At 42.8% G+C, this 10,956-nt stretch overlaps 1 long non-coding RNA gene across 1 annotated transcript in view; it reads right to left on the bottom strand.

Moving 5' to 3' along the window:
• Positions 1–10,956, bottom strand: part of LOC136144808 (uncharacterized) — a 35,329-nt gene that overhangs the window by 6,041 nt on the left and 18,332 nt on the right. The window contains exon 3 of the long non-coding RNA XR_010658636.1: positions 199–312. This is a non-coding gene — a long non-coding RNA (uncharacterized lncRNA). The remainder of the gene's footprint in view (positions 1–198; positions 313–10,956) is intronic.

Below are 10,956 nucleotides of genomic sequence, written 5' to 3'. Positions count from 1 at the left end.
CCAATTTCCGACCACGGTTGATTACCATGTGGGGATTTACACCTCAGAGGGAGCTAGAAATGCCTTTGACCAAAGCTTCCCATAAATAGATACTGTTTCCTCTTTGCCCATAACAAGGGCTTCATTTTATATTTCGTTTCCGGATTTAAGTCACATATAGATTACAAAAGGCCTGTCAACCAAGAATAGAGCACTTACCACAACTAGAAAAGAACCCAGAGCTGTATTCTTCACCAATGAAGCTTTGCCGCTATTTAAAATCCTGGGAATATTAGCACTTCTTTAAGAATCAATTGCTTCTGTCTTACAGCCCTCAGATTGGGAGAAAATAATAACAAATGAGGAAACAGACAAAGGATTAATCTCAAAAATATACAAGCAACTCCTGAAGCTCAATTCCAGAAAAATAAACGACCCAATCAAAAAATGGGCCAAAGAACTAAACAGACATTTCTCCAAAGAAGACATACAGATGGCTAACAAACACATGAAAAGATGCTCAACATCACTCATCATCAGAGAAATGCAAATCAAAACCACAATGAGGTACCATTACACGCCAGTCAGGATGGCTGCTATCCAAAAGTCTACAAGCAATAAATGCTGGAGAGGGTGTGGAGAAAAGGGAACCCTCTTACACTGTTGGTGGGAATGCAAACTAGTACAGCCACTATGGAAAACAGTGTGGAGATTTCTTAAAAAACTGGAAATAGAACTGCCATATGACCCAGCAATACCACTTCTGGGCATACACACTGAGGAATCCAGATCTGAAAGAGACACGTGCACCCCAATGTTCATCGCAGCACTGTTTATAATAGCCAGGACATGGAAGCAACCTAGATGCCCATCAGCAGATGAATGGATAAGGAAGCTGTGGTACATATACACCATGGAATATTACTCAGCCGTTAAAAAGAATTCATTTGAATCAGTTCTAATGAGATGGATGAAACTGGAGCCCATTATACAGAGTGAAGTAAGTCAGAAAGATAAAGAACATTACAGTATACTAACACATATATACGGAATTTAGATAGATGGTGGCGATAACCCTATATGCAAAACAGAAAAAGAGACACAGAAATACAGAACAGACTTTTGAACTCTGGGGGAGAACGTGAGGGTGGGATGTTTTGAAAGAACAGCATGTATATTATCTATGGTGAAACGGACCACCAGCCCAGGTGGGATACATGAGTCAGGTGCTCGGGCCTGGTGCACTGGGAGGACCCTGAGGAGTCGGGTGGAGAGGGAGGTGGGAGGGGGGATCGGGATGGGGAATACATGTAACTGTATGGCTGATTCATGTCAATGTATGACAAAACCCACTGAAATGTTGTGAAGTGATTGGCCTCCAACTAATAAAATAATATTAAAAAAAAAAAAAAAAAAAAAAAAAAGAATCAATTGCTTCTGTCTTGGATAGAAGCCTAAGAAGTAAATGAATAGTGGATAAGCTTTTAACAAGTAGAAGATAAGAGGATAGGAAAATATACGAAGACCAAAATCACACAGTAGTTGCAGGAAATAGTTAATGAATAAAACTGCAAAAATGATTCAATTGTTCAATCATCAATGTGACTTATCTCTAAATTATAATCCTTGTTACTGTCAAGTCATTCATTCCAAATGTAGAAGAAAGTGTCAGATTTCTTAATGTGGAATGTCATTGGAGGGAGCTTTCCAAATGCAAAATTTAAGACCCTCTTAGGTATAGTCAATATTATGTTTTGAAAATTCATATGATTTGATCATTGAGAGATTTTTTTATATACTTATCTGTATCACACTGGCCTTCCAGGTTACCCTTTCCAATAGAACCATCTAAATCCCTTCCCATACAGAGGAGTAATAAAGGAAGGTAAAACAAACCAACTTGGGTTGCTGAGCCTCTGAAGATCTAACACTTCAAACAAACGGCCTCCACCTACGGGTGGGCACCGCCCCCATACAGGGCATCACCCCAAGTAGAGAACAGGCGTGAAAGAAGCTCCAGGTCTCTGTGGAGGACCAGCAGTCCCAGTAAACACAGTGCTAGAAGATGGGGGGAAATTACATGCCCACATTGATTTCTAGAAGCCAACAGTAGTGAAGAAGAGATGCATTTGTGAAAAGTCAATGTTCCTTTTCTGCTCTAAATCACTGCTGCTATGTGCAAAATTCCTGTTTGCTAGCATGCACTTTGAGGAAACATGCTTTGAGAAACATTGGTCGGAAGCACCATGATATTGGGCTTCCCTTGTAGCTCAGCTGGTAAAGACTCTGCCTGCAATGCGGGAGGCCTGGGTTCGATCCCTGGGTTGGGAAGATCTCCTGAAGAAAGGAAAGCTATCCACTACAGTATTTTGACCTGGAGAATTCTATGGACTGTCCATGGGGTCTCAAAGAGTCAGACACGACTGAGCGAGTCTCACTTTCACTTTCACCATGATATTATCTCAGACAGAGAAACACAAACACAGTAAAAAATAAGAAAACTGTCAGACCTGAAATCACACAAAAACAACTGAAAGAGCCATGGGGAGCTGGCAGCAGGCTGCATCCTCACCTGAGCCGAGCTCTACCAGGCAGGGGTGGAGAACGCTAGGCTTGGAGAAGCAGAGCCCAATTCCAGCGGCTTGTCTCTTCAAGGTGGAGTGTGTTCCTTCATGGAAAAGCCTGGAGCTATGGAAGCAGTAGGTCTCCAAGCCACACAGCCCTCTTGGGCACAGTGGAGGGGAGTGTGGACGGGAGATAAAAAGGGAAGATGGGCAAGGAGGTGGACACCCCCTAGGGAGGGTCAAAGGCAAGGAGCACAGTCAACGGGAAGGTGACACCCTGGGGTGCCTGGCATAGATGTTTTCATGGCACTTTATGCACACATCCATCCCACATTTATCCAGTCCCAGCAGAGAAGCTTTTGGGGATGTCCATCTCCCTGCTCCAAAGCTGACATCCCTGGGAGTCATGAGGAAACACCAGCTTCTCCTTCTCTTTCTGCTCATCTCTTCCCTCCCTCCCTGGAGAATTTAACGCAGGGCTGCAGGAGAGCAGTCCCCCACAGAGAAAGACTATGATTCCAGCGTAATCTGTGTCACTCTGGTGCAAAACCAAAACTCTGTGAGATCTAGCACCCTTGCTTGTGACAAGTGGAAATAAAGTTTTGGAGGTTCAATGAGGGTGAATAAAACATAATTTGTATCGTCACAGACACACAGTACAGACTGACACTTAAAATCTGTGACCATCTTGACACCATATTTCTATTACTTCCTCCCTTTTCCCTTACTTTATATTTTGTGAGATTTTAAAGTACTCATGTGGTTCATGTTTCTATATTAATAAAGATATACAACAGTTTTTGAAACCCAGTAACTTTTTAAGCCACCTGAATGTGAAACTTCAATTTAGAATCATAACTGAGGTATAATAAGTCCTATTCTTTTCAATAATAAAACAATTGAAGGGCTATACAGTCAGCTTTAGGTAGCTTTTCTTTATTTCTGACTCAGAAAGGATATTATTAAAGCTTTCTCTGAAACAAAATTATGTAGCTTTAAAAAGTAAATTTTATATTTATAAAAATCCTTCTGAGATAAATGACAGGATCACACAATTCAAAAAGCCCGGTCTTATTTCTTCCATTCAATTTATGTGGAATAGCATGGTGCACAATTGAGCTCTGAGGGTGAAAATACTGCAGAGCCACTTCTGATTAGAAATGTAAGTTCAAGTCAACCCTAGAAGGAAGTTGATTTTCACTTGGCCCATAGAGCAGATAAACCGGCATTTAAGCCTGAGTCGCTGAGAATCTTGGCTTTGACAGACATAAATTACAGTCCTTCCAAGAATATACTTTCATTTATATTTCTCCTTCAAAGTAAAAGGATTGATAGTCAGAAAATCCACTGTGATAAATAACAGGAATTTTTTCATGGCTCTTCATTTTACTTTCAATTGACATTCCATTCCAGTATATTTCTAGATAAAATTAGTTTTAATATATTAGCATTCCTGAGCGATTACAGTATTACTCTCTTTTGCCAAAATGAGGTGAGAAATATAAAGAAATGATAGAATTTGCCTTAAGTCACACATCCATCCCTGTTCATGCCACTGGCTGAATTGTAAGTCACTGCTGGTAGTAAATGCTGTCAGAAGGGCTTTAACTGTTTCACAACACTGGGGATCAATTAACCTGTACAAATTATGTATTAAATGGACATCCAGTGCCCTAAAGGAGTGAAAGTACTGCTAAGGCCTTAGTTTAAAAACCAAAGCTTGACAAAGATAAGAATCAGAAGCTATCAAAGGCATAGAGCATGAGGCTGCAAACTCCTATTATTTATTCCAATTATCAAAAAGCTCTAATTTTCCAGTTTTTGTTTTAGAATTTTCCATCCTTTTCTTTCTTCAGAGAAAAAATATACAAAAGTAATTAGAACAATATTTGAAAGTCACTTCAACTCCATGTAACCTTTCATCACTAAGTCTCAACCTTGGTTGAACATCATAATTGTTTGGAGAACATTTTTTTTAATGTGAATGTGAGGCTCCCACTCTGAGAGGTCCTAACTTAACTGGGGCTGGTGGGATATGGTTATTGCTTCCACCCCCCTTCCCCACCCTACAAATTCTCCAGGTGATTCTTATGAAAGTTCCAGTGAAGAACCACTGTTCTACCACAATAAGCTGTTTTGTTTAGCCACTCAGTCATGTCCAACTCTGCAACCCCATGAACTGTAGCCCTCCAGGCTCCTCCGTCCATGGGATTCTCCAAGCAAGAATACTGGAGTGGGTTGCCATTTCCTTCTCCAGGGGATCTTCCCCACCCAGGGATCAAACCCAGGTCTCCTGCGTTACAGGTGGATTCTTTACCATCTGAGCCAACAGGAAAGTCTCCACCACAGTACAACCAACAAATATAATCCATACTAGGACTACAATTTGCTTAAATATACTTAAGGACTTTCTGAAACAAATGTGAATTTTTTGTCTTTTTATTTTATATTGAAGTATAGGTGATTAACAATGTTGTGTTAGCTTTCAGGTTCACAGCAAAATGATTCAGTTATATATACACATGTATCTCTTCTTTCTCAAATTGCAAGTGTGAATTATATAACGTAACACAAAGTGCTTTTATTGTACCAAGAGTAGTTTAAAATCAACAATGCATATAATATATATATAATATGGCTCAGAAAACTAGAGTATCAGTTAATAAAACCCTTCCCTATTAGTTTCTGATGGACTTGACTTTGTCTCCATTGTGGTTCCTAAGACTTGGTCTAACTTCTTTGCCAGAGATTTGCTCTTTCTACAATGTGAGTGCAAAAAAAAATTCATCATACTAGCTCTGTGTGGCACATCAAAGATGAGTGATAATATAATTATATGTGTAATTGCTCTTTCTGTGTTTTACCAGGAACATTTTTACACAAACTTGTTCCCTCTCCTACCTGGTGACAAGCTTTCAACCAGCCTCAGAGGAAGAACAGAGATTAACTGCCCTCTGGAAAACTGTAACTGTTGCTTCCACCATGCCAGAATCAGCATCTAATCAATAATATATTAATGACTGTATGCTTTGAGTCCTTGGAAATGAACAGCTAAAGGCAAAGAGCTGTTTTTGTTCTCCATGCTACTCCTGTAGAGTTTAGCTCAAAATGAAAAGAAACACTGCGTGGGTTTGGGTTACTGTGAGCAGATTGCCTCTGCTCAGTGTAGTGAGTTCCTCCGTTTATCTTCCCATCACGGCAGGGCTGTGTCCCCAGCAAACGTCTCTAAGGCCACAGAGTTGTCTCTTAGCAGAGCTCTTCTTGGAGGTTGCAGGCAGTGTGCCTTGTCTGGGCTTTGTCACAGGTTTCCTTAACATGCTCGTCTTTTCTAAGTGCAAATAAGTCACAGTTTAAGGTGAGTGCATGTGAGCTTGCCCTCTTTGTACAGAAGGTTCCTCATGCCAACAGGGAGCCTGAACAAGGAAACGTGGTGAATTTAAAATCAATGCAAGACTGAAAAAGACCAGGCTAGATTGATTGGTGGTTTTTTTTAAATCCTAGAAAATCAGAAAACTCTTTGATGTTCCACAGATGAAAATAAAGGTTGGAACAGGAAAATCTCCAAGATTATACATTCGTGTTAGAAATGCTGCTGAGCTGAGCAAAAGTCACTCAATCATGCCTGACTCTTTGCAACCCCATGGACTGTAGCCGGCCAGGCTCCTCTGTCCATGGGATTTCCCAGGCAACAATACTGGTGTGGGTTGCCATTTCCTTCTCCAGGGGATCTTCCTGATCCAGGGATCAAACTCACATCTCTTGCACTGGCAGATGGATTCTTTACCGCTGAGCCACTAGGGAATATTAGCTATTATTAAATCAAAGTTATTTTCCCTGAGAAACATGCCTTAGAACTTAGAAATTATTTTTATTAATAGCTTGTAGGTCATGGACAATTGGTAGGCTGCTTTTCTCTAAAAGGGCAATGCATCTAAACTATTATGATATGAACTTTTTAAAAACCTGCTTTAGATGGTTCAACATCTTCACATCACTTAATATGAAACACCACATAGATAAAGAATAAAAAACACATTATCATTTATTAGAAAAGATGCTTGCACCTCTGTGTTCATTGCAGCATTATTTGCCATAGCCAAGATATGGAAGCAACCTAAGTGCCCATCAAGAGAGGAATGGGTAAAGGTGATATGGTACATGGATACACTGGAATATTACTCAGCCATACAAAATGATAACATCTTGATATGGAAGTTATTTGCAACAACATGGATGATTCTAGAAAATAGTATGCTAAGTGAAATAAGTCAGACAAATAAAGACAAATACTGTATAATTTCACCAACATACAGAATCTAAAAAACAAAGGAACAAATAAAAAACAGAAACAGTCTCATAGATACAGAGAACAAACATGTGGTTGCCAGTGGGAAGTGTAAGGGCACTAATGAATGAAATAGTTGGGGAAGATGAAGAAAAACACAAGTCTCCAGGTATAAAATAAATGAGTCATGGGTATGAAATGCATAGTGTGGGAAATACAGTCAATTATATTTTAATATCTTTGCATGGTGACAGGTGGTAACTGAATATCATGGTGATTACTTGTAATGTGTAAGAATATTGAATCACTACGTTGTACATCAGAAACAGACATAATACCATAAGTCAATTATATTTCAATTTAAAAAAAAAGAAGTCCTCAAATCTCTTTCTCTAGACTTTTCAAAGATCATGTTGACTCTCACCACTGAGCTTCCCAAGTGGCTCAGTGATGAAGAATCCACCCGCCAAGCAGGAGATGTAGATTTGATCCCTGGATCGGGAAGATTCCCTGGAGAGGGGAACGGCAACTCACTCCAGTATTCTTATCTGGAGAATCTCACAGACAGAAGAGCCTGGCGGGCTACAGTCCATGGGGTCACCAGAGAGTCAGACGCAATTTAGCAACTAAACAGCGGCAGCACAATTCTCAGCTTTCAGGCAAAACTTCCCACTTGGAGTGGAGTCAAGGGCATCATACAAACATGTGACAGTGCACTTTCATTGTGGATGTGAAATTCTTCTCCTGATGCCACCAATAAGCAAAAAATACAGCTGTTAATATAAAACGTTTTCCTCAATTAATTCACTACTTGTCTTTCCAAAGGTACCATTTGGACAGTTGGTGTGTGCTCTCACAATGCTGCTCTTACTTTCAGTTTGCGCCTAGTTACTGAATAGGAAATCATCAAATTCTATCATGTGGTCACTGTTTCTCTCCTGAAATAGAAACAGCACAATTTCATAGGAAATTGCTCTGGGGAGTTTTCCAACCCAAGGTTGCAATCTTGAAACTTTTGGAATCTTTGAAAAAGTTTAAGGTTAGAAATGCAAAAGCTCCAAACCATTCCAGAAAACACTGAAATTTTTGAATTGCACACCCTGCTTTATTGAAATGAAGGCGGCTTGGACTATTCTTGATACAGTGCAATCCCAGAAGGTTGAGAAAGAAGAACAATTTTAAAGCAAATGCTGCTTTTGTTTTTTAAAAATCGTTGGTTGAGTTTATATGTCACCTTCATCCAAAAAAATCTTCTAAAAGTCCTCCACATGCACCACTTTTCCACCAGAGGAGAAGTACAGGAAGGCATGCTCTGTGAAGCCTATCTTTTTTTGGTCTGACCCGCCCATGATTTTTAATGGTGTCATGGCTTTTGTAAAAATTACATACTGCTTTAAATGGGTGGATTTTATGGTATGTAAATTATACTTCAACAAAGCTGTTAAAAAATGTCATGTAGCTTGAGAAAAATTCAAACAATACAGGAAAGTACATTAAAAAAACTCTAAAAATTTCACCACCCAGTAATTACCAACTGTATCATTTTGGGGGTTGCCATCCTTCTGCTTTTCTCTATAATTACACATACTCAGAAATATGTATCCAGCCTAATGCTGTGCTTAGGCACTCATCGTGGCCATCTCTTTGCAATACCATGGACTGTAGCCCTCCAGGCTCCTCTGTCCATGGGATTCTCCAGGCAAGAATACTGGAGTGGGTTGCCATGCCCTCCTCCAGGGGATCTTCCCACCCCAGGGATCAAACCCAGGTCTCCCACATTGAGGGCAGATTCTTCACCATCTGAGCCACCAGGGAAGCCCAAGAATACTGGAGTGGGTAGCCTACCCCTTCTCCAGGGAAACTTCCCGACCTAGGAATCCAACAGGAGTCTTCTGCATTACAGGTGGATTCTTTAACAGCTGAGCTACCAGGGAAATTCAGTTCAGTTCAGCCGCTCAGTTATGCCTGACTCTTTGCGACCCCATGGACTGCAGCACGCCAGGATTCCCTGTCCAGGGCAAGAATTGTGCAAATAAGAGACAGGAAAGCCAACCCAGGTACACTGCTTCAAGTAAGACAGCCCACTAGTGGCTACAAACCTGCAGATGGGGGGAGTTACCAAAAATCCAGACATCTCTCCATCTGAAGTTTTACTCCATATATAGTTTATCCTCTTCATGAAACTAAGAATGTCACCAAAAATTTATAAATGCCACCCTCATTTCACTAAAACACGTCCTTGGGATCTTGCTAAGGTGCAGGCGCTGGGCAGGCGGGCAGGTGTGGACTGTGAGGAAACAGCGCCACCTGCAGGAGGGATGGGGAATAACCACGCCTCAGAGGGGCCGCCCGGCCAGTAAGCCTGATGAAGAATCTGGAGGTTCTATCATTTCAGGTGGAAGACGGTCACGGGGGCAATGCCCTTGTTCACACTCAGCCTGGAGAGCCAACACTGTGTAAGCCGTTACCTGACAGCAGCTGAGGTTGCAGATCTATCTAGAACAGACGTGAGGAAAGGAAGGTGTCTGTCTCTGTTTTCATGCCTGTCCTCTTCTTCCTCCCCGCCCTCCCCTCTTCCCCTTCCCTTCCCTCCCTCCCCCTCCTTCTCATTTATTTCTGCTGCTGACCAGCTACACCTCCTGTCACTTGCATCTGCATTTCCAAACACACGTGCCCTGCTAATCAGTCTCCCCCAACACAAGACTGAGTGAACACCGCACTGGCCGGGTAGGTGCTGTGTAAAGACGGGGCTCCCGGGGACCATCACGGCCACGTGACCCATGTCCACCTATGCTGACGGCGTCCCACCATGTCCTCTCAGGTCACACCTGAGCTTCCAGCTGCCTGCCAGCACCGCCCCCCCTCAAGGTGTCTTGTAGGCCCCTCCGGCCCAGCTTGGCATGGTGCCCCCATAGCCCTGTTGGGGCCTCACCCAAGGCTCAGCATCACTGTTCACTGCCAACCGTCCTCGTTCACACCTGCCCACTCAGGGCCCCTGTGGCCTCCAGCCCCCCCACTCCATCCGCAATGCACTTGTCTTCACTCTGACTCTTTTTTAAAACTAGTTCCTTTACCTACCTCTCACTTTGGACACATGCAAACTTTTATTATATAGCTACCAAAGACTTTCTTGAATCACTTCTCAGCGCCTCTTTATCAACAAAACACCTTAGCACGCCACCTAGGCCCCCTTGGATCTAGAACTTCACACCTCGTCCAGCCTGCCATGAGGCAGTTCTGAAGGCCCCCAACCCACCACCCTTCAGCCCCCACACCTGGCCTCACAGGTGCCCTCGTGCTCCCATCTGCTTGCGGTGCTCCCCTGCCCCGCTGTCCACCCTCGGATTCCAGTCCGTAACTGGTGCACACTCCCTCCTCCAAGAGTGTCCCCAGAACCCCAGTAAGAACAAACTCCTCTGCAGCACGTACTGTCTGCCAGGCACAGCCAGACACTTCATACACATCGCCCTGCTTACTCCTTACAGCAGCTCGCGGGGAAATACCATCCTTATCACCGGGAGATGCTCTGGTCCACGGCTCAGGACAGCTGTCTAAGGGGCCGAGAGGTCTCTGCACATAAACACCTAACGCAGTAGTAACCATGGTCGTTAGTGTAAACACAGGTCCCCGTGATCCTCACAACCTGGAAGTGGTAGTAGAGCCCTCCCCGGGAGAGTGACACAGAGGGAGCCCAGGGGGAGAGACAGAGGCATCTTGGCCTTGGCTTTGAACAAAGGTGGGAATGCAGAGAAGGCAGTATTCGGAGAGCCTGGAAGCACAAATCTGAACCCAGACTCCAGCTCCCTGGCCGTCAGGTCCTGGCCAAGGAGCTGACACATGAGTGCCCAGCCCCTGCATCTGATCGGTGGCTGTGTGCCAGGTGGTTTGAGAAAGGGAAACACCAGAGCCATTGCAATACCACGGCCATGAGTGTATTAAAATATTAATTTTTTTAAAAAGGTCACTGAACTCTTCTTTAAATTATTAAGATAATTGCCCTAGGGCTGAAAGTGACAGACCACGGAGGACAGGACTGGAGGAAGCAGAAATGAGGATTAAATAAGCTCAGCCAGCTGGTGCCAAAAAGATGTCAATAGGTGCACTTAAGGATGTAACAAAAAATGAAGG

This window comes from Muntiacus reevesi, chromosome 12 (genome assembly GCF_963930625.1).
Source record: "Muntiacus reevesi chromosome 12, mMunRee1.1, whole genome shotgun sequence".
NCBI classification, from domain to species: Eukaryota; Metazoa; Chordata; class Mammalia; order Artiodactyla; family Cervidae; genus Muntiacus; species Muntiacus reevesi.
The sequence above is the reverse complement of the archived record's forward strand: the minus strand, read 5'-3'. Positions and strand labels throughout refer to the sequence as shown.